Genomic DNA, 22,428 nt, shown 5'->3' with positions numbered 1-22,428 from the left:
TTGTTCAAGCCCACTTCATACTCTCCCTGTCTCAGCACTCAGTCAGTCTACCTGTTTTTCTTTTTTAGATTAATCCCACACACTTATATCATCTACATTTACTGCTCCATATGAAGATAAGTTGTTTCTGATTCCATAAGCGTTAAACATTTCATAATAACAACCATAATAATACTATTTGTTTTGGCAAAGTCTGGGGAATATTTCAGTTCAGCCACACTATTGATATGTCATCATTGTCATGTGATCAGTGAACTCACTGCAGGCTGTAGGTCTGCTTCCTGTCATGGAGGTCAACTGTAATGAACAGTGAGCAGGGGGTTCTTTTTGTTTTTGCATACGGTGATCCTACCCTGAGGCTCCTCCCCTAAAGAGGAAAACCAATAAAAGTGAGAGGCTGAGCACCAACCTTTGACTTCTGTTCACCTGTATTGGAGCACTCTGGGGTGAGTGTAGGGCCAACAGACAATATAATCAATAATAATAATAAATGTCTTGGAGCCGCACATCTCTAATCTAGAGAATAACCTCTCCTAGGCAATAGACAGTAGTGCTATTCAGTTACAGTCCCAGAGTGCCACATCAACATCAGGCCAATAATTCAATAAATACATAATAAATAAATATGATGAGTACAACCTCAAGAACACCATCCCAACTGTGAAGCACGGAGGTGGAAACATCTTTCTTTGGGGATGCTTTTCTGCAAAGGGGACAGGGCGACTGCACCGTATTGAGGGGAGGATGGGGCCATGTATTGCGAGATCTTGGCCAACAACCTCCTTCCCTCAGTAAGAGCATTGAAGATGGGTCGCGGCTGGGTCTTCCAGCATGACAACGACCCGAAACACACAGCCAGGGCAACTAAGGAGTGGCTCCGTAAGAAGTATCTCAAGGTCCTGGAGTGGCCTCGCCAGTCTCCAGACCTAAACCCAATAGAAAATCTTTGGAGGGAGCTGAATGTCCGTATTGATTTGTACATTTCGCACCAAAGTACATTCATCTCTAGGAGACAGAACGCGTCTCCTTCCCGAGCAGTATGATGGCTGCGTGGTCCCATGGTGTGTAGACTTGCGTACTATTGTTTGTACAGATGAACGTGGTACCTTCAGCCATTTGGAAATTGCTCCCAAGGATTAACCAGACATGTGGAGGTCTACATTTTTTTCTGAGGTCTTGGCTGATTTCTTTTGATTTTCCCATGATGTCAAGCAAAGAGGCACTGAGTTTAAAGGTAGGCCTTAAATTAAATCCACAGGTACACCTCCAATTTACTCAAATGATACAAATTAGCCTATCAGAAGCTTCTAAAGCTATGACATAATTTACTGGAATTTTCCAAGCTGTTTAAAGGCACAGTCAACTTAGTGTATGTAAACGTCTGACCCACTGGAATTGTGATACAGTTAATAATAAGTGTGGTCCTTCTGTAGCTCAGTTGGTAGAGCATGGCGCTTGTAACGCCAGGGTAGTGGGTTCGATCCCCGGGACCACCCATACGTAGAATGTATGCACACATGACTGTAAGTCGCTTTGGATAAAAGCGTCTGCTAAATGGCATATATTATAAATAATCTGTCTGTAAACAATTGTTGGAAAAATTACTGGTGTCATGAACAAAGTAGATGTCCTAACCGACTTTTGTGGAGTGGTTGAAAAACTAGTTTTAATGACTCCAACCTAAGTGTATGTAAATTTCCAACTTCAACTGTATATACAAATATATATACTTTATTATTCCCCACAAACCCTACCACCCTTCCCCCAATAAACAATAACACTTAGGCTTCTAACTTCAGTTTATACATATTATACACATTTTACAGACAGAATCTATTTTACAATAATTATATTTTGTTTGTTTTTAGTCCTTCCTCTATTTCTGATGTACATCCAGTTTGATTTCTATTTGTATCTGCTATTTCACAAAATGTTTGAATCTATATACATGTTACAGACCCCGTATGTTTTACATTGGTTATCTTGTTAGTAGTCCCACTCTTCAGCTCATCCTATCTATCTCTTACATTTACATTTACATTTAAGTCATTTAGCAGACGCTCTTATCCAGAGCGACTTACAAATTGGTGCATTCACCTTATGACATCCAGTGGAACAGCCACTTTACAATAGTGAATCTAAATATTTTAAGGGGGGGGGGGGGTGAGAAGGATTACTTTATCCTATCCTAAGTATTCCTTAAAGAGGTGGGGTTTCAGGTGTCTCCGGAAGGTGGTGATTGACTCCGCTGTCCTGGCGTCGTGAGGGAGTTTGTTCCACCATTGGGGAGCCAGAGCAGCGAACAGTTTTGACTGGGCTGAGCGGGAACTGTACTTCCTCAGTGGTAGGGAGACGAGCAGGCCAGAGGTGGATGAACGCAGTGCCCTTATTTGGGTGTAGGGCCTGATCAGAGCCTGGAGGTACTGAGGTGCCGTTCCCCTCACAGCTCCGTAGGCAAGCACCATGGTCTTGTAGCGGATGCGAGCTTCAACTGGAAGCCAGTGGAGAGAGCAGAGGAGCGGGGTGACGTGAGAGAACTTGGGAAGGTTGAACACTAGACGGGCTGCGGCGTTCTGGATGAGTTGTAGGGGTTTAATGGCACAGGCAGGGAGCCCAGCCAACAGCGAGTTGCAGTAATCCAGACGGGAGATGACAAGTGCCTGGATTAGGACCTGCGCCGCTTCAGCTTGAGGTGGTGATCAGTCATCCACACTGATATGTCTGCCAGACATGCAGAGATGCGATTCGCCACCTGGTCATCAGAAGGGGGAAAGGAGAAGATTAATTGTGTGTCGTCTGCATAGCAATGATAGGAGAGACCATGTGAGGTTATGACAGAGCCAAGTGACTTGGTGTATAGCGAGAATAGGAGAGGGCCTAGAACAGAGCCCTGGGGGACACCAGTGGTGAGAGCGCGTGGTGAGGAGACAGATTCTCGCCACGCCACCTGGTAGGAGCGACCTGTCAGGTAGGACGCAATCCAAGCGTGGGCCGCGCCAGAGATGCCCAACTCGGAGAGAGTGGAGAGGAGGATCTGATGGTTCACAGTATCGAAGGCAGCCGATAGGTCTAGAAGGATGAGCGCAGAGGAGAGAGAGTTAGCTTTAGCGGTGCGGAGCGCCTCCGTGATACAGAGAAGAGCAGTCTCAGTTGAATGACTAGTCTTGAAACCTGACTGATTTGGATCAAGAAGGTCATTCTGAGAGAGATAGCGGGAGAGCTGACCAAGGACGGCACGTTCAAGAGTTTTGGAGAGAAAAGAAAGAAGGGATACTGGTCTGTAGTTGTTAACATCGGAGGGATCGAGTGTAGGTTTTTTCAGAAGGGGTGCAACTCTCGCTCTCTTGAAGACGGAAGGGACGTAGCCAGCGGTCAGGGATAAGTTGATGAGCGAGGTGAGGTAAGGGAGAAGGTCTCCGGAAATGGTCTGGAGAAGAGAGGAGGGGATAGGGTCGAGCGGGCAGGTTGTTGGGCGGCCGGCCGTCACAAGACACGAGATTTCATCTGGAGAGAGAGGGGAGAAAGAGGTCAGAGCACAGGGTAGGGCAGTGTGAGCAGAACCAGCAGTGTCGTTTGACGTAGCAAACGAGGATCGGATGTCGTCGACCTTCTTTTCAAAATGGTTGACGAAGTCATCTGCAGAGAGGGAGGAGGGGGGAGGAGGATTCAGGAGGGAGGAGAAGGTGGCAAAGAGCTTCCTAGGGTTAGAGGCAGATGCTTGAAATTTAGAGTGGTAGAAAGTGGTTTTAGCAGCAGAGACAGAGGAGGAAAATGTAGAGAGGGGGAGCGAAAGGATGCCAGATCCGCAGGGAGGCGAGTTTTCCTCCATTTCCGCTCAGCTGCCCGGAGCCCTGTTCTGTGAGCTCGCAATGAGTCGTCAAGCCACGGAGCGGGAGGGGAGGACCGAGCCGGCCTGGAAGATAGGGGACATAGAGAGTCAAAGGATGCAGAAAGGGAGGAGAGGAGGGTTGAGGAGGCAGAATCAGGAGATAGGTTGGAGAAGGTTTGAGCAGAGGGAAGAGATGATAGGATGGAAGAGGAGAGAGTAGCGGGGGAGAGAGAGCGAAGGTTGGGACGGCGCGATACCATCCGAGTAGGGGCAGTGTGGGAAGTGTTGGATGAGAGCGAGAGGGAAAAGGATACAAGGTAGTGGTCGGAGACTTGGAGGGGAGTTGCAATGAGGTTAGTGGAAGAACAGCATCTAGTAAAGATGAGGTCGAGCGTATTGCCTGCCTTGTGAGTAGGGGGAAGGTGAGAGGGTGAGGTCAAAAGAGGAGAGGAGTGGAAAGAAGGAGGCAGAGAGGAATGAGTCAAAGGTAGACGTGGGGAGGTTAAAGTCGCCCAGAACTGTGAGAGGTGAGCCGTCCTCAGGAAAGGAGCTTATCAATGCATCAAGCTCATTGATGAACTCTCCGAGGGAACCTGGAGGGTGATAAATGATAAGGATGTTAAGCTTGAAAGGGCTGGTAACTGTGATAGCATGGAATTCAAAGGAGGCGATAGACAGATGGGTAAGGGGAGAAAGAGAGAATGACCACTTGGGAGAGATAAGGATCCCGATGCCACCACCCCGCTGACCAGAAGCTCTCGGGGTGTGCGAGAACACGTGGGCGGACGAAGAGAGAGCAGTAGGAGTAGCAGTGTTATCTGTGGTGATCCATGTTTCTGTCAGTGCCAAGAAGTCGAGGGACTGGAGGGAGGCATAGGCTGAGATGAACTCTGCTTTGTTGGCCGCAGATCGGCAGTTCCAGAGGCTACCGGAGACCTGGAACTCCACGTGGGTCGTGCGCGCTGGGACCACCAGATTAGGGTGGCAGCGGCCACGCGGTGTGGAGCGTTTGTATGGTCTGTGCAGAGAGGAGAGAACAGGGATAGACAGACACATAGTTGACAGGCTACAGAAGAGGCTACGCTAATGCAAGGAGATTGGAATGACAAGTGGACTACACGTCTCGAATGTTCAGAAAGTTAAGCTTACGTAGCAAGAATCTTATTGACTAAAATCTTAACACCATCCATTTTGGATTTATATTTGCCATATATTTCTCAACTGTGCTGTGATGCTTCACAAAAGTACTGAACATTTCTAATCTCATAGCTTCTACAGATTGTAAATTAAAGATAAACATTTATGCTAAAATTATTATTCTATTATTGATTGATTGACTATGGCTTTTCAAATGATCCAGTATTGCTATCTGCAGCATTAGTTCATGTGACCAAAAACGAGCTATATATGGACAGTACCAAAATAAATGATCTAATGACTCTGCCTCCTCACAGCAAAATCTGCAGAGTTGGGAAGATTGTATCCCCCATATACATAACATTCTATTGGTTGAAAGAATTTTGTATAGTAATTTCATTTGAAAAATTCGAAGTTCTGAATCCGGCGTTGTTTTGTGTGTCAAGTCATAAACCATGTGCAATGGAATGGGTACATTGGAAATCTCTTTAGAAACTGTACATTTTTTGGTCCTTAAAAATGAAATTGGTATATGTTTTTATTCATCACAATTTTCATGAACCATTTCTGTTCTTTAATGCAGGGCCAACAGACAAGTTCCTTACTTCATTCCCCTTCCATTTTTGTGGGAATGCTGCAATTAGTTGGTTGTAATTTTGGGTAGAGCAGACATATCCATATGTCCGTTTTAGCTGCATGTGTGACATAACTCCACCAGTCCTATTTATGATATCATTCACTAAATTATACATTTTTTAAACATTTCATTGAAAAATATGTGTTTTTTAAATCAATTAGTATATTTGAGTTTAACCACAATATTTGTTGTATTATTTGTTTTGTCTTTTCAGGTGGATTAAACGTGTTTAAAAAATTAATGCTTGTTTATAAAAATATAGCTCGTTTAAAAAAATAACGATATTTTGGAGATTATTTCCTTTTCAAACAACAGAAAGTGAGCAGTTAAAGGGAAAAAGGGAAAAAGGCCTTTCTTGAACTTGGGGTGAGACATTCCTACCAAATTACGAGAAAACAAGTTTGGATTTAAGTATACCTTTTGAATGACTGATGCCTTTAGTGCGAGATCTAATGCTTTAATATTTAATAACTTCTGCCCTCCGAATTCATATGCAGTATAGAAATAGGCCCATTAAATTTTTTCTGGCTTTGCCATTCCAAATAAAATCGAATATTTTTTGTTCATATAATTTAAAAAGCAGGTCACTAGGTGTAGGCAAAACTATAAGCAAATAGGTAAACTGTGATATGACTAGAGTTAAATCAGGGTGATTTTTCCACAAATAGACAGGTATTTTCCTTTCCATGGTAGCAAGACCTTATCTATTTTTGCTAACTTTCTATAAAATGGATTGGAGTGAGATCATTTCTTTCTTTTGGGATTTTTATACCGACTATGTCCACATCCCCATCAGACCATTTTATTGGTAAACTACACGGTAATGTATTCTTTAGTGATCCAATATGTAATATAGTACACTTATCATAATTTGGTTTTAATCCAGAGAAGTTAGCAAAAGTATCTAGATCCTCCACGAGGCCGAGGAGGGATTCTAATTGTGATTTAAAAGAAAACATGAGCCATCAGTGTACAGTGACAACTTTGTTTTTAAGCCACAGATTTCTAATCCCTTAATATTCTTGTTGGATCTGATTTTAACAGTTAACATTTTGATGGCAATAATAAATAGATATGCCGATAGTGGACAACCTTGTTTTACTCCTATAAACAGTTTAAAACTTTCTGAGATGTAGCTATTCTTTACTATTTTACACCTAGGGTTACTATACTTAACTTTAACCCCTTTTATAAGAGATTCCCCAAAATTGAAATATTCTAGGCATTTATATATAAATTCCAGTCGCACTTTATCAAAAGCCTTTTCAGAATCAGCTATGAAAATCAGGCCTGGAGTCCCCGATATTTCATAGTATTCGATTGTTTCCAGTACTTGTCTTATATTATCTCGAATGCATTGTCAATGTAAAAAACCTGTCTGATTAGAATGAATAATATCTGACAATACCTTTTTAATTGTATTTGCCAAGCATTTAGGTAGGATTTTTGCATCACAATACTGAAGTGTAAGATGCCTCCAATTTTTTAAATGGACTGGATCTTTATATACACACCACTTGGGTCCTGTTTCAGTAATAATGATATCACCCTCTTGTTGCGTGTCCGACAATATACCATTTGTATAGGAGTGGTTAAAACATGCTAATAATGGTTCTCTGAGTATTTCTCCCAAAAAGTTTGCTATACAGTGCCTTGCGAAAGTATTCGCCCCCCTTGAACTTTGCGACCTTTTGCCACATTTCAGGCTTCAAACATAAAGATATAAAACTGTATTTTTTTGTGAAGAATCAACAACAAGTGGGACACAATCATGAAGTGGAACGACATTTATTGGATATTTCAAACTGTTTTAACAAATCAAAAACTGAAAAATTGGGCGTGCAAAATTATTCAGCCCCTTTACTTTCAGTGCAGCAAACTCTCTCCAGAAGTTCAGTGAGGATCTCTGAATGATCCAATGTTGACCTAAATGACTAATGATGATAAATACAATCCATCTGTGTGTAATCAAGTCTCCGTATAAATGCACCTGCACTGTGATAGTCTCAGAGGTCCGTTAAAAGCGCAGAGAGCATCATGAAGAACAAGGAACCCACCAGGCAGGTCCGAGATACTGTTGTGAAGAAGTTTAAAGCGGATTTGGATACAAAAATATTTCCCAAGCTTTAAACATCCCAAGGAGCACTGTGCAAGCGATAAAATTGAAATGGAAGGAGTATCAGACCACTGCAAATCTACCAAGACCTGGCCGTCCCTCTAAACTTTCAGCTCATACAAGGAGAAGACTGATCAGAGATGCAGCCAAGAGGCCCATGATCACTCTGGATGAACTTCAGAGATCTACAGCTGAGGTGGGAGACTCTGTCCATAGGACAACAATCAGTCGCCTATTGCACAAATCTGGCCTTTATGGAAGAGTGGCAAGAAGAAAGCCATTTCTTAAAGATATCCATAAAAAGTGTTGTTTAAAGTTTGCCACAAGCCACCTGGGAGACACACCAAACATGTGGAAAAAGGTGCTCTGGTCAGATGAAACCAAAATTGAACTTTTTGGCAACAATGCAAAACGTTATGTTTGGCGTAAAAGCAACACAGTTCATCACCCTGAACACACCATCCCCACTGTCAAACATGGTGGTGGCAGCATAATGGTTTGGGCCTGCTTTTCTTCAGCAGGGACAGGGAAGATGGTTAAAATTGATGGGAAGATGGATGGAGCCAAATACAGGACAATTCTGGAAGAAAACCTGATGGAGTCTGCAAAAGACCTGAGACTGGGACGGAGATTTGTCTTCCAACAAGACAATGATCCAAAACATAAAGCAAAATCTACAATGGAATGGATGAAAAATAAACATATCCATGTGTTAGAATGGCCAAATCAAAGTCCAGACCTGAATCCAATCGAGAATCTGTGGAAATAACCGAAAATTGCTGTTCACAAATGCTCAACATCCAACATCACTGAGCTCGAGCTGTTTTGCAAGGAGGAATGGGAAAACATTTCAGTCTCTCGATGTGCAAAACTGATAGAGACATACCCCAAGCGACTTACAGCTGTATTCGCAGCAAAAGGTGGCGCTACAAAGTATTAACTTAAGGGGGGCTGAATAATTTTGCACGCCCAATTTTTCAGTTTTTGATTTGTTAAAAAAGTTGGAAATATCCAATAAATGTTGTTCCACTTCATGATTGTGTCCCACTTGTTGTTGATTCTTCACAAAAAATACAGTTTTATATCTTTATGTTTGAAGCCTGAAATGTGGCAAAAGGTCGCAAAGTTCAAGGGAATACTTTCACAAGGCACTGTATATATAAAAAAAATCCTGTTTATCTTATTTTCCATAATTAGCTATTAATATCTGTAGTAAATGTAGGCAATTAATGCAAAGGATTTTTACCTCTCACCAGTCTCGCCATTATCAAAATTACAGTATTGCACACCAATTATTATAATAGCAAACAATTATTGTGAATAATCCTATATTGTCCCTAACATCTTTTACTCCCCCGCAACAGTTGTGGGATACACACATACACACTCAACCACTTTCCTCCACACAACCATAGGCTCTCATTCTCAACAGTTGCACCATCCCAGAGCCCAACTCAAGAAAGGTCTTGATTTAAAAATGCATATACTGTTGCAGCTGTATGAGAATGCCTGCAAAACTGTGCAAAGAAATGGGAAGAAATGGGGAGATTTTATTAACCATTGTCACGTCCTAGATGATGGAGGCCAGATATACCCCCTTCCCCTGAAACACCCACAACATGATCCCCCGTATTGACCTTATTACCAAGCATCTCAATGCAGTCATACTTTTGATTTTGTGCCACCAGGGCCACAATAATATACCACCTCTCTGAATGTCTGAGTGTGACCCCTCCCCATGGGTTACTGCAGCTAGTGTTGCCAACACTGCCACTGCCTGGGTGGGGGCACCCCAACGGAATCCCCACCGGCTAGGTACAAGGTCATCAAGGTTCTCATTAGCAGCTTTGAGAATTTCCTTGTATATTATGCTCTCCCTTTAGGGGGCTTTGGCTTTGCAGAACCAATCCTGCAAAGCAGGCTCAGAATCTTGAGGGGGCAGTGCTGCTCTAGTGTCACTACTTCCACCGAAGTCGGTGCCTCTCCTTGTTCGGGCGGTGTTCGGCGGTCGATGTCACCGACCTTCTAGCCATCACTGATCCATTTTTCATAGCCATTCATTTTCCATTGGTTTTGTATTGTCTTCCTTCACACCTGGTTCCAATCCCATCAATTACATGTTGTGTATTTAACCCTCTGTTTCCCCTCATGTCCTTATCGAAGATTGTATGTGATGTGCATTTTAGTGTTGGTGTGTGACGGATTTTGTACCCACTTGTTATTTTGTCAATTTTGGTTGTTTTGGAGTTTTGTCAGTATTTATTAAACAACTCCATTTATACCAAGTTCGTTCTCCTGTGCCTGACTTCCATGCCACCAACACGCACCCCTTACATCTAGGTCTCTGACTGCATTTTGGCTGCATATAGACCACTTACAGCAGGCCCATAAAACAGTTAGGGACTTCTCCTTAGTGCCTGGGTCATTCAGGTGGGTGTCTAGGGTATAGGGTTGTGGACCGTTCCATCAATATAGGATCATAAAAAAATAGATTAGATGTATAATTAATTAAACCAATGTAGTTGCCCTTGATAGGACAATAAATAAATTAAATGTATAATTTATTTTAAAACGCTGTTCCACTATGATAGGACAATAAATAAATAGGATGTATAATTCATTATAAAAAGTATATCCCTCATCTGAACAACATTGAAAGCGCTCTCACAACTCTTGCTCACAGCAATACATTGGTTCTGGGATATGCAACCATTTTCTTTCTCACTCAAAGCCACACTTTCCCAAACACAAAAAAAACTCACACCACACCTTCCACACATACTGTGCCTTCTGTTTACTGAGTTTTATCTTCACCATGTTGAATTAGTGCTTTTGTGTTCCAATTAGTTATATTTGAAGACATATAGAAAGCTGTAATTTTTGTTGTATTATTACAATCCATTACTAGGCTAGAATTGTGTGTTTCGTTATTTGCCGGCTCGATGAGAACTTAGTCATTTTTAAAATAGCCATGGAATAGTCATTGTGTCTCTGATCAACTGGTTATCAAAATATAGTTTATCGACGACAAGAGCTACTCGTTTCCCTTTTAATCTAATACGTTCTGCAATTTCCTTCAGGAACTGGTCCTTCATGCCAATTTTTGTGCCAGAAAGTCTTTTACCCAGGCTTTTAACCATTATTTTATCTTTAAAGAAAGCAAATTTGGCAACGATTGGGAGTTCACTGCCCTCTCTGTCCGAAGTGGTGTACAAGTTCTTGTTGGATTTTGTCGATAGCTTCGTGTGGAATCTGTAGCGCTGTAAGGAGGAACTCTAACTACAGATTCAGGAACTTCTCCTTCTCTGTCTTGGATACGTGTAAGCACCAGATTCTCTCTCATGGATCTAGTCTGTATGTTAAGTAAGGCTTCTCTCAGAGCGGTGTTCTCCTTTTTAAGTTCATTCACTTCGGTTTCAATCTTATTGACTGTCCTGTTTAGTTTGTCTTTCTCCAATGTCACAGCTTTTTCATCACTAATCTCGAGGCTTGCCTTCAACTCTTTTATATCCTTACTGACTAGTTCAAGTATACTCAGTTTGTCATTGATTTTAACAGATCGGTTTCGACCTTTACCATTCCTGGTGGTGAAAATATATAATCGTCTGTGTCTGTAGAAGAGTCACATTTTTGTTTTGAAATAGGTTCCCCTGTCTTACTCTCTGTCATGCTTGTTTTCGTATTACTTGTCGAGACATTTCTCTATTCTTAAAATGTGTTTTGTATTGTTATCCAGATTAAAAGGTTATCACCCACCAGATTGTGTAGTGCTAATATTTTGTCTAACTTACCGATATTGAAAATTACATTTTATCTTGAGGTGCTCTACATAGCTACGCTCAGCCCGTCATCTGCTCCCCTCTATCTTGCATCATCAAGAAGAAGAGACTTGCTTGGGCCAAGAAACAAGAGCAATGGACATTAGACCAGGAAAAATCTGTCCTTTGGTCTGATGAGTCCAAATTTGAGATTTTTAGTTCCAACCATCTTGTCTTTGTGAGACGCAGAGTAGGTGAATGGATGATATCCACATGTGTGGTTCCAACTGTGAAGCATGGAGGAGGTGATGTGATGGTGCTTTGCTGGTGACACTGCCAGTGGTTTATTTATTTGACCAAAAAGGACAATGATGGAGTGCTGCATCAGATGACCTGGTCTCCACAATCACCCGACCTCAACCCAATTGAGATGGTTTGGGGTGAATTTTTACAAAATAGACCATTTTGACTTTGCAGCTGGCCTACCTCGGGGAAATCGTTTAGTTCTGGCGCCAGGGCAAGATTCATGACAAATGTCAACCTGCCAAAAATGTGCAGATACTGAACAGTACCCATTTTTCCCCCAGATGAATGAAGAAGGGCTGGGAAAAGGGTCTGCAATGGAACCCAGCCTCACAACCCCTCAGGTATTGCTCAGAGCTCGAGGGGAGCCAGAATGGGAAGGGGGTTATGCAGGGGTAGGCTACAGTAAGTCTGTCCCCCAAATGGCACCCTATTCACTTTTTAGTGCACCACGTTGGACCAGGACCCATAGGGTTTTGGTCAAGAATAGTGCACCATATAGGGCATGGAGTTTTCAACACTTACCCAACGAGGTAAGGAGCCTACTGGTTTTCTGTTCGAACTAATAATTAATTGCACCCACTGTCTAAATCATTCCATGATTAGAGAGGATCAATAATAAAATGTAGTGGAACTTGCTTCGAAGTCCAGAGTTGAGTATGAGGGATATAGAGAACAAGTTGCCATTTGGGGTTTAAAAAAGGCAAAAAGAGTAATTGCTTGACCTGCGATAGTCCTCTGATTAAATGCAACCCCTGCAGGGTAAATAAAATGAGTTTGAGATCAAATAACTGAAAAAAGAAAACAAACTTAGAGGAAAACTGGGAGAAAAATTTGAAGCTATGTTCGAATACTTATACTAACCACACTAACCCTACTATTTGTGACGTAAATTGAGTATATAGTATGCTTTTTGGTCATAGTATGGATAGAGTTAGTATTCCAAAAGTTCCCGGATGTCGTACTACATTCACCAAAAAACAAAGTATACACGCAGTGGACACTATTTCCATACTTTTAGGGCCTATTGTCACGCCCTGGTCGTAGTATTTTGTGTTTTTCTTCATGTATTTGGTCAGGCCAGGGTGTGACATGGGTTTTTGTATGTGGTGTGTAGATAGTGGGATTGTAGCTTAGTGGGGTGTTCTAGGTTAGTCTATGGCTGTCTGAAGTGGTTCTCAATCAGAGGCAGGTGTTTATCGTTGTCTCTGATTGGGAACCATATTTAGTCAGCCATATTCTTTGGTTGTATTGTGGGTGATTGTCCTTAGTGTCTTGATGTCCTTAGTCTGTGTTAGTTTGCGCCAGTTAAGGCTGTTTCGGTTTTCACTACGTTTATTGTTTTGTTGAGTTTGTGTTTTGGATTCGTGTTACGTTGTGTGATTAAACATGGATCGCAATATACACGCTGCAGTTTGGTCCGACTCTCCTTCACCACATGAACACCGTGACACCTATAATACATTTCTTCAGGAATGGGCGTGGCTTCATAACTTTTCAGATTTGAAGAAAATTGTGGAAAATATGCAGCCAAAGTCCGACAAGAGCGCATAAAAATTCATTGCTTTAACTTCTTTGGGGTAGGGGGCAGTATTTGGAATTTTTGATGAAAAGCGTGCCCAAATCAAGCTGCCTGCTTCTCAGCCATAAAAGCTAAGATATGCATATTATTAGTAGATTTGGATAGACAACACTTTGAAGTTTCTAAATCTGTTTGAATGATGTCTGTGAGTATAACAGAACTCATATGGCAGGCAAAAACCTGAGAAAAAAATCCAACCAGGAAGTGGGAAATCTGAGGTATGAAGTTTTTGTACTCATCCCCTATCCAATACACAGTGGGATATTTGTCATTTTGCACTTCTTACGGCTTCCACTAGATGTCAGCAGTCTTTAGAAACTTGTTTGATGCTTCTGCTCCAAAGGAGGGGCTAAGAAGAGCTCTTTGAGTGAGTGGTCTGGCAGAGCGTCACAGGCTCAGTCTCGCCCGCTCACTTGAAAGGTAGCTTATGTTCCACTTCATTTCTAAAGACAAAGGAATTGTCCGGTTGGAACATTATTGAAGATGTATGTTAAAAACATCCTAAAGATTGATTCTTTACATCGTTTGATGTGTTTCTACTAACTGTAATGGAGCTTTTTTCACTTTTCGTCTGAAACTAGTGAACAAGCTTTATGAATGTGGATTACAGGACTGAACGCGCTAACAAAAGGAGCTATTTTGACATAAATAATGGACATTATCGAAAAAAGAAAAAAAAATTGTGGAACTGGGATTCCTGGGAGTGCATTCTGATGAAGATGATCAAAGGTAAGTGAATATTTATAATGCTATTCTGACTAATGTTGATTCCACTACATGGCAGATATATGTATGGGCTCTGAGCGTTCTACTCAGATTCTAAGATTATAGCATAATGTGCTTTTTCGGTAAAGTTTCTTTTTCAATCTGACACAGCGGTTGCATTAAGGAGAAGTGGATCTAAAATTCTATGCATAACACTTGTATCTTTTATCAATGTTTAATATGAGTATTTCTGTCAAATTGCTGTGGCTCTCTGCAAAGTTTTTGGAACTACTGAACGTAACGCGCCAATGTAAACTCTAATTTTTGGATATAAATATTAACTTTACCGAACAAAACATACATGTATTGTTACATTATACATATTTTTTTTCATCTGATGAAAATCATCAAAGGTTAGTGATTCATTTTATCTATATTTCTGCTTTTTTGTGACTCCTCTCTTTGGTTGGAAAATGGCTGAATGCTTTCTGTGACTAGTTGCTGACCTTTTTGAAATCGGACACTGTGGTTGGATTAACGAGAAGTTTATCTATAAAATGGTGTAAAATACTTCTACATTTGAGGAATATTAATTATGGGATTTCTGTTGTTTTGTATTTGGCGCCCTGCAGTTTCACTGGCTGTTGAGAGGTGGGACGCTCACATCCCGAACGGTCCCAGAGAGGTTAACTAATGACACATTTTAAGAAAATGTTGAGCGATGTAATAACTTTTCAAATAAGTTACGCTACACGTTCTGTTGGCAACGCTATCCTTACAAACCGCATAGCATATTGTAATGACCTGACTAGATCATAAAGGAACAATTGTCCAGACAGAGGATTCAGTTTACGAATTGACGGTTTATTAACCCCAACTTCACACAGGCTACTGTTTGGCCATAGCCCATGCTAAATAAATGAATGATACCCAACAAACCAACTGTGACCTTCTCTTGTGAAGGCCAGACGTAAGTGGGAGAACAATGGCTAAACCTGGTCTTAACTTCCAATGCTCCATCCCCCTGCCCAACCCCCCTCCACGCCACTCCGCCAACCACCAGGATGCCCGGCATCAGAACATTCTAGGCATTCCCATGATTGGCAGATAGCAGGTTGATTGGCATGTCAGACCCCGCGAACACTGAGTACTGGTAAGTACAACACAACCAACTAATAGCCTAACACATAACACACAGCTGTCTGTGCGGGTCGCTACAATACCATTACAGCAGTAAGTACTGGTATGTTAGCTAGCTACCTCTTAAATTGACTACTAATACATCGAACTTCAAATCAAATTTTATTTGTCACATACACATGGTCAGCAGATGTTAATGCGAGTGTAGCAAAATGCTTGTGCTTCTAGTTCTGACAATGCAGTAATAACCAACAAGTAATCTAGCTAACAATTCCAAAACTACTACCTTATAGACACAAGTGTAAGGGGATAAAGAATATGTACATAAAGATATATGAGTGTGTGATGGTACAGATCGGCATAGGCAAGATATAGTAGATGGTATTGAGTACTTGCCAGTATTTTAACTATTTGCTATCTAACTACCTACCTAAAATTTATTGACTTGATTATTCACGTCATTCTTAGCTAAATGGTATAGTCTTTGTGCGTTCTCAATGGACATGAATTCGCTCTGGCTATCTACTCCGATTTTGTAACAGAAAGGGATATGAACACTTCTTACTGGGGAAATTCAGGTAGTCCATCCGTGTTTCAGTTTGTTTTCTTCCTTATGGTGCCTAATGAACACAACCCAGGTGAGCTAGTAGAATAGATCAATAGGCTATGTGAAATGGCCTATCATCCCGAGGACTGGATTGAGAAACACATATTAACACTAAAACACTTCACAAACACACACTGTCTTGAAAGTATGGAAGTATTGACAAGTCACAAACCTCAACGTTGTTGCACTGTTCATTCGATTAGTGAGACATTATACACCACAGTATTTTCTCTGCGGACTTCCCTCAGTGCTGGAGAAGGCCCTCGTCTAGGGCCTCTAGCCATCTAGTGAAGTAGCCAGTGACTGAGGGAGAATCATGTGTTGAAATCAGGAGGAATGGAGCTGGTCCTTTCACAGAGACGTCAAACATCAACATGCCACTAACGATAACCACGCACAGCCACAGAAATGCACTATCTTAGTCCATTACACTCACTGGCGCTTCCATACCGGGACTGCATCCCAAATGGCACCCTGTTCCCTATAATGTGCACTACTTTTGACCAGGGCCCATCTTCCAAGGTAAGAGGAAAAATAAAGGTTCATGATATTTTGGTGAATTGAAGCTACACTCTTAGAAAAAAAGGGTTCCAAAGGGGTTCTTCAGCTGTCCCCACAGGAGCACCCTTTTGGGTTCCATGTAGAACTCACTGCGGAAAGAGTTCTACAAGGAACCAGAAGGGTTATACCTGGAACCAAAGGGTTCTTTAAAAGGGTTATCCTATGGGACCAGAAGAAGAAACGTTTTAGGTTCTAGATAGCACCTTTTTGTATGAATTGAACAAACGCAAAAGACGGGATGAAAAAGAGGTCTTCCACACTTTTAAAGAATGTTGGATTGACAGTGATTACTTATAATGAATGCCAAATCAAGTCAGAAGAAAGAGAGTGGGTGAGGAAAAGACTTCCATCAAGAGAGAGATGGAAGGATGACCAACCAATAAAGTGTAAAGGTAAGTAAGGAGGCTCTAAAGCTATGATATTCACCTTCCCTCCTTGATGGTTGCCAAACTACTGGTTAAAATGTTTCTATTTGAATTATTAACTCTTTGGAGTTGTTTGGATACCTTACAATAAGACCAAGTGTGTAAAGTGTGTGCTCAAAGTATTATCTTCAAAAAATGTGGATGTTTATTGTCTCTGTTCATCTCTCACCCCTTCTCCCTCTCATATTTCTCCAAACAGAGGGTGGCCACGGCCTCTCCAGCCCATCAGGTCAAACTGACCTCACATGGCAAAGGTAAGAACAAGACAAGGTACACTTACAGTAACTTGACACCTCTGTCTGCCACAGACCTATATTACACTGCCATAGTAATGACCGTAAAACACAAGAGCTTACTTCTTAGAGAAACCTAACTTTACTTGCACTCTTCCCCCCCAAACCCCTCTCCAGGTCTGTCCATCCTTGGTCCCACTGAGGATAAGAACCGGTAGCTTGATCCCAGATCTGTTTGTGCTATCATGTCAACTCCTTGTCATACCAAACATGACAAGGAGTGGCATGATGGCACAAACAAACTCAGGCTAAAGTACCAGTCTCATGTAGCGGATGTCAGCTAGCTTGATTAAACCCTTATTGGGTAAATAGACAATGCCAACAGGTGAATGCAGAGGTAAGAGTGGATTACTCAGACATACAAAGAAATGCACTTAACTGTCTTCACTATTTTTGACACAAATGTACTGTCTTTGACAGTCAACTGGATGTTCTGGTGCCTCTCAGGCATTTCAAAATATTGATTGGGGACCTCCTTGCTGAGGAATGTGATGGTTTTACTTGAATATTTGTATTATTGTACACTGCTCAAAAAAATTAAGAGAACACTTAAACAACACAATGTAACGCCAAGTCAATCACAATTCTGTGAAATCAAACGGTCCATTTAGGAAGCAACACTGATTGACAATATATTTCACATGCTGTTGTGCAAATGGAATAGACAACAGGTGGAAATTATAGGCAATTATCAAGACACCCCCAATAAAGAAGTGGTTTGCAGGTGGTGACCACAGACCACTTCTCAGTTCCTATGCTTCCTGGCTGATGTTTTGGTCACTTTTGAAAGCTGGCGGTGCTTTCACTCTAGTGGTAGCATGAGACGGAGTCTACAACACACACAAGTGGCTCAGGTAGTGCAGCTCATCCAGGATGGAACATCAATGCGAGCTGTGGCAAGAAGGTTTGCTGTGTCTGTCAGCGTAGTGTCCAGAGCATGGAGGCGCTACCAGGAGACAGGCCAGTACATCAGGAGATGTGGAGGAGGCCGCAGGAGGGCAACAACCCAGCAGCAGGACCGCTACCTCCGCCTTTGTGCAAGGAGGAGCAGGAGGAACACTGCCAGAGCCCTGCAAAATGACCTCCAGCAGGCCACAAATGTGCATGTGTCTGCTCAAACGGTCAGAAACAGACTCCATGAGGGTGGTATGAGGGCCCGACGTCCACAGGTGGGGGTTGTGCTTACAGCCCAACACCGTGCAGGACGTTTGGCATTTGCCAGGGAACACCAAGATTGGCAAATTCGCCACTGGCGCCCTGTGCTCTTCACAGATGAAAGCAGGTTCACACTGAGCACATGTGACAGACGTGACAGAGTCTGGAGACGCCGTGGAGAATGTTCTGCTGCCTGCAACATCCTCCAGCATGACCGGTTGGCGGTGGGTCAGTCATGGTGTGGGGTGGCATTTCTTTGGGGGGCCGCACAGCCCTCCATGTGCTTGCCAGAGGTAGCCTGACTGCCATTACGTACCGAGATGAGATCCTCAGACCCCTTGTGAGACCATATGCTGGTGCGGTTGGGTTCCTCCTAATGCAAGACAATGCTAGACCTTATGTGGCTGGAGTGTGTCAGCAGTTCCTGCAAGAGGAAGGCATTGATGCTATGGACTGGCCCGCCCGTTCCCCAGACCCGAATCCAATTGAGCACATCTGGGACATCATGTCTCGCTCCATCCACCAACGCCACGTTGCACCACATACTGTCCTGGAGTTGGTGGATGCTATAGTCCAGGTCTGGGAGGAGATACCTCAGGAGACCATCCGCCACCTCATCAGGAGCATGCCCAGGCGTTGTAGGGAGGTCATATAGGCACGTGGAGGCCACACACACTACTGAGCCTCATTTTTACTTGTATTAAGGCCATTACATCAAAGTTGGATCAGCCTGTAGTGTGGTTTTCCACTTTAATTTTGAGTGCGACTCCAAATCCAGACCTCCATGGGTTGATACATTTGATTTCCAATGATAAGTTTTGTGTGATTTTGTTGTCAGCACATTCAACTTTGCAAAGAAAAAAGTATTTAATAAGAATATTTCATTCATTCAGATCTAGGATGGGTTATTTTAGTGTTCCCTTAATGTTTTTGAGCATTGTATATTATTTTGCATTTTATAAATTGTGTATCAGGGCTCCCTTGCAAAAAGAGACCTTGGTATCAATAGTGACTCCCTGTTAAAAGTTTAATAAATACAAAGCATTGACATATAATTCTCATGAATCATACTAACTAATATGATCATAAAATGCCCCTTTTTATATTCAACCTGATTATTTTCTCACCATTTTCTATAATACATTCTTGTGTGCATCATATGAATAAAAATGCATTTCTTAGCACCAAATGTTTGTGTGAGTCAAAATTATGGTCCAATGTTTTTGGACCAAAATGCAGATGTGGCACCGACGTTATCTACAGGTGTCACGCCTTGGTCATTGTATCTTGTGTTTTTGTTATATGTTTGGGTAGGCCAGGGTGTGACATGGGTTTATATGTTGTATTTCGTATTAGGGTTTGTATTAATTGGGAGTGTGTATTATTAGGGGTGTGTCTAGTTAGGCTTGGCTGCCTGAGGCGATTCCTAATTGGAGTCAGCTGATTCTAGTTGTCTCGGATTGGGAACCGTATTTAGGTAGCCTGAGTGCGCGTTGTATTTCGTGGGTGATTGTACCTGTCTCTGTGTTAGTCACCAGATAGGCTGTATTTAGTTTCACTCGTTTGTTGTTTTCATTTTTTCAGTTATTTCATGTACTGCATTAGCTTCATTAAAAGTCATGAGTAACCTACACGCTGCTTTTCGGTCTGACTCTCTTCAAACAGCAGACGAATATCATTACAACAGGAAACTTTGCAGACATCAAGTAGCAAATGTTGCTTGCACAGTTTGTTATCCAAGGACAACACTGAAAAGGGTTGTTTAATGTTTTGCACACTTTTAAGCTGTATATTTTTTTAAAATATTTTTTTTTCATAAATAAATCAAGCTCGCATGCACACACACACACACACACCTCCCTTTCCAAGTTCTCCCAAGGCAGAACAACTTCTATCTATTCCACCCAGCACTGCAGAGATGTGCACGGCAGCTGCATTTCAATCTAGTCTCCCTCTCTCCCCTTTCTACATAACTCACTTTTTCAAACCTCCTTTCTTTCTGTCTAAGAAGAGCTGGATAGGTAGAGGAGGTGTAGTCAGGCAGTGTCAGGGGGTCGTATATCCTGAGCACCTGTCTGAGCAGTACATAAAGCAGGCCTGGGGAATTACACCCTGATGTCTGCCTGATGCAGCTCAGCTCCTCAAGGACCTTAAGCACTAAAACACAGGGGGAGAAAGAAAGTGAGAGTTGGAGAGAAAGTGAAATAGAGCGAGATTAATTTAATCAGTAAGAGGCACAAGAAAAAGACAGAAGTGTTATGGCAGGACACAGGGCACAGAGAGGACACTAGAGTTAAAGGGACGGAAGAAAGTAAATTGCTGGCCTATCGAAATCCGCAGCAAACTCCCACCCAAGTTTGAGGTCTTCTGATTGGTCCGGGACACAGATAACCAGGCCACCGTTTCATCTATAGGATCATGGGACATCCTCACACAAAGTATGCCTACAATTTCTTGAGCAAACAAAAAAGTAGGCAACTGAAAAAATATTGGGGGAAAAATCCGTAATCCTATGAAAATCCCACCTCATCCATTTCCTAGTCATACAAATCAAATGAGCATGATAAACGATGCTGCGTTTAATTTATGTGTGTGTGTGTGTGTGTGTTGACTCTCATCCTCCTGTGGTTAATTACTGCACTCATACAAACACATCTCATAAGCTTCTGTCTCGCTACAGATAAATCCCCGGACACGTGGAGTGGAGAGACATTGGCGTTGATGCAGGTCAGGTTGTGTTTCTCATCCCTCGTTTTAAATCAGGTTTGTCTCTTTGACAGCATTCTGTAAAAGATATAGGGACAGAAGTGTGTGTGTGAAGGAAGGAAATGTGGGAGTGTGTGTCTTCAGGGTGACTTTGAGACGTTTGCCCTCACTGCACAGGACCACAGGGGAATGGCTGGTGTGTGTGCACACGCTGAGATGCATATGTGTGTGTGTGTATGTGTGTGTGAGTGAGTGTATTAGTTATAAAGCAGGCTATAGAGGTGAAAGGCAGCCAGTTAATGTTGTTAACTCAATTTCAGCTTTAACATCCCGAGAGGAGCACTGGGACTGCCAAGGTGCTGGGGTGGAGCGAACGAGTTTCACCACTACATAAATAACCACCCCCTCTATCTTTTAAACTATTTTTATTTATGAATTCCTTCTCACTTCCCAAAGTCTCTCTTACACGCTCTCCATCCTCACTTCTTAACTCTTCTTAATCTGGTTCTCTTACACTTAAACTCCTCCACCTGCTTCTCTTCTTTCCACGAGGCATCTTTCCCTCTATCCTCTTAACTCTCTTGTCACTCTTTAATTCTCACCTCTTTACTCTCTTTTCCCCTCTTAAAACAAAACTTACTATTTTACCCTGAATCCATCCTAAATGGCACCCTAATTCCCTATAATAGTGCCCTGAAAGTATTCTGACCTGTTGACTTTTTCAACATTTTGTTACATTACAGCCTTATTCTAAAATTGATTAAATACTATTATTTGTCTCATCAATCTACACACAATACCCAATAATGACGAAGCGAAAACAAGTTTTTAGAATATTTTGCAAATTTATCAAATACAAAAATAGAAATACCTTTTCTACATACTGTAAGTATTCAGACCCTTTGCTTTGAGACTCTAAATTGAGCTCAGGTGCATCCTGTTTCCATTGATCATCCTTAAGATGCAAAAAACAAGCCATGAGCTCAAAAAAATTGTCAGAGAGCTCCGGGACAGGATTGTGTGAAGGTATAGATCCGGGAAGGGTAGCAAAACATTTCTGCAGCATTGAAGGTCACCAAGAACACAGTGGCCTCCATCACAGTGGCCTCCAGAACCCAATGGTCACTTTGACAGAGCACCAGAGGTCCTCTGTGGAGATGGGAGAACAGTTCAGAAAGACAACCATGGCAAAACAATACTAAGGTTTAAACAGCAATTGTTTTTAATCAGTTTTCCTTTGAAACAATAAGCAAAATTCATAAAATTCCATGTGAACTCAAAATGTAGCTGCACCGCTGCCAGCAATGGTTTGGGTGTCATGGTGCATCCCTTTCAAATGGTTAAGCACTGCACCTGTACTACCATTACAATTCCACCTCATTTAACTCATTTAACAAAGTATTGCCATACAGGACTTTGTTCATATTGTCGCTTGCCCCCCCCCCCCCACTGTTAACGATGATGCCGTAGTGGT

The 22,428-nt window shown here is 42.1% G+C and overlaps 1 pseudogene; it reads right to left on the bottom strand.

Moving 5' to 3' along the window:
* Positions 1 to 256: 256 nt before the first annotated feature.
* LOC124034873 overlaps positions 257 to 22,428 on the bottom strand; it is a 144,245-nt pseudogene continuing 122,073 nt past the window's right edge.

The sequence above is a fragment of the Oncorhynchus gorbuscha genome, linkage group LG05 (genome assembly GCF_021184085.1).
Source record: "Oncorhynchus gorbuscha isolate QuinsamMale2020 ecotype Even-year linkage group LG05, OgorEven_v1.0, whole genome shotgun sequence".
Lineage (NCBI taxonomy): Eukaryota > Metazoa > Chordata > Actinopteri > Salmoniformes > Salmonidae > Oncorhynchus > Oncorhynchus gorbuscha.
This window is presented reverse-complemented; position numbering and strand designations above follow the sequence as displayed.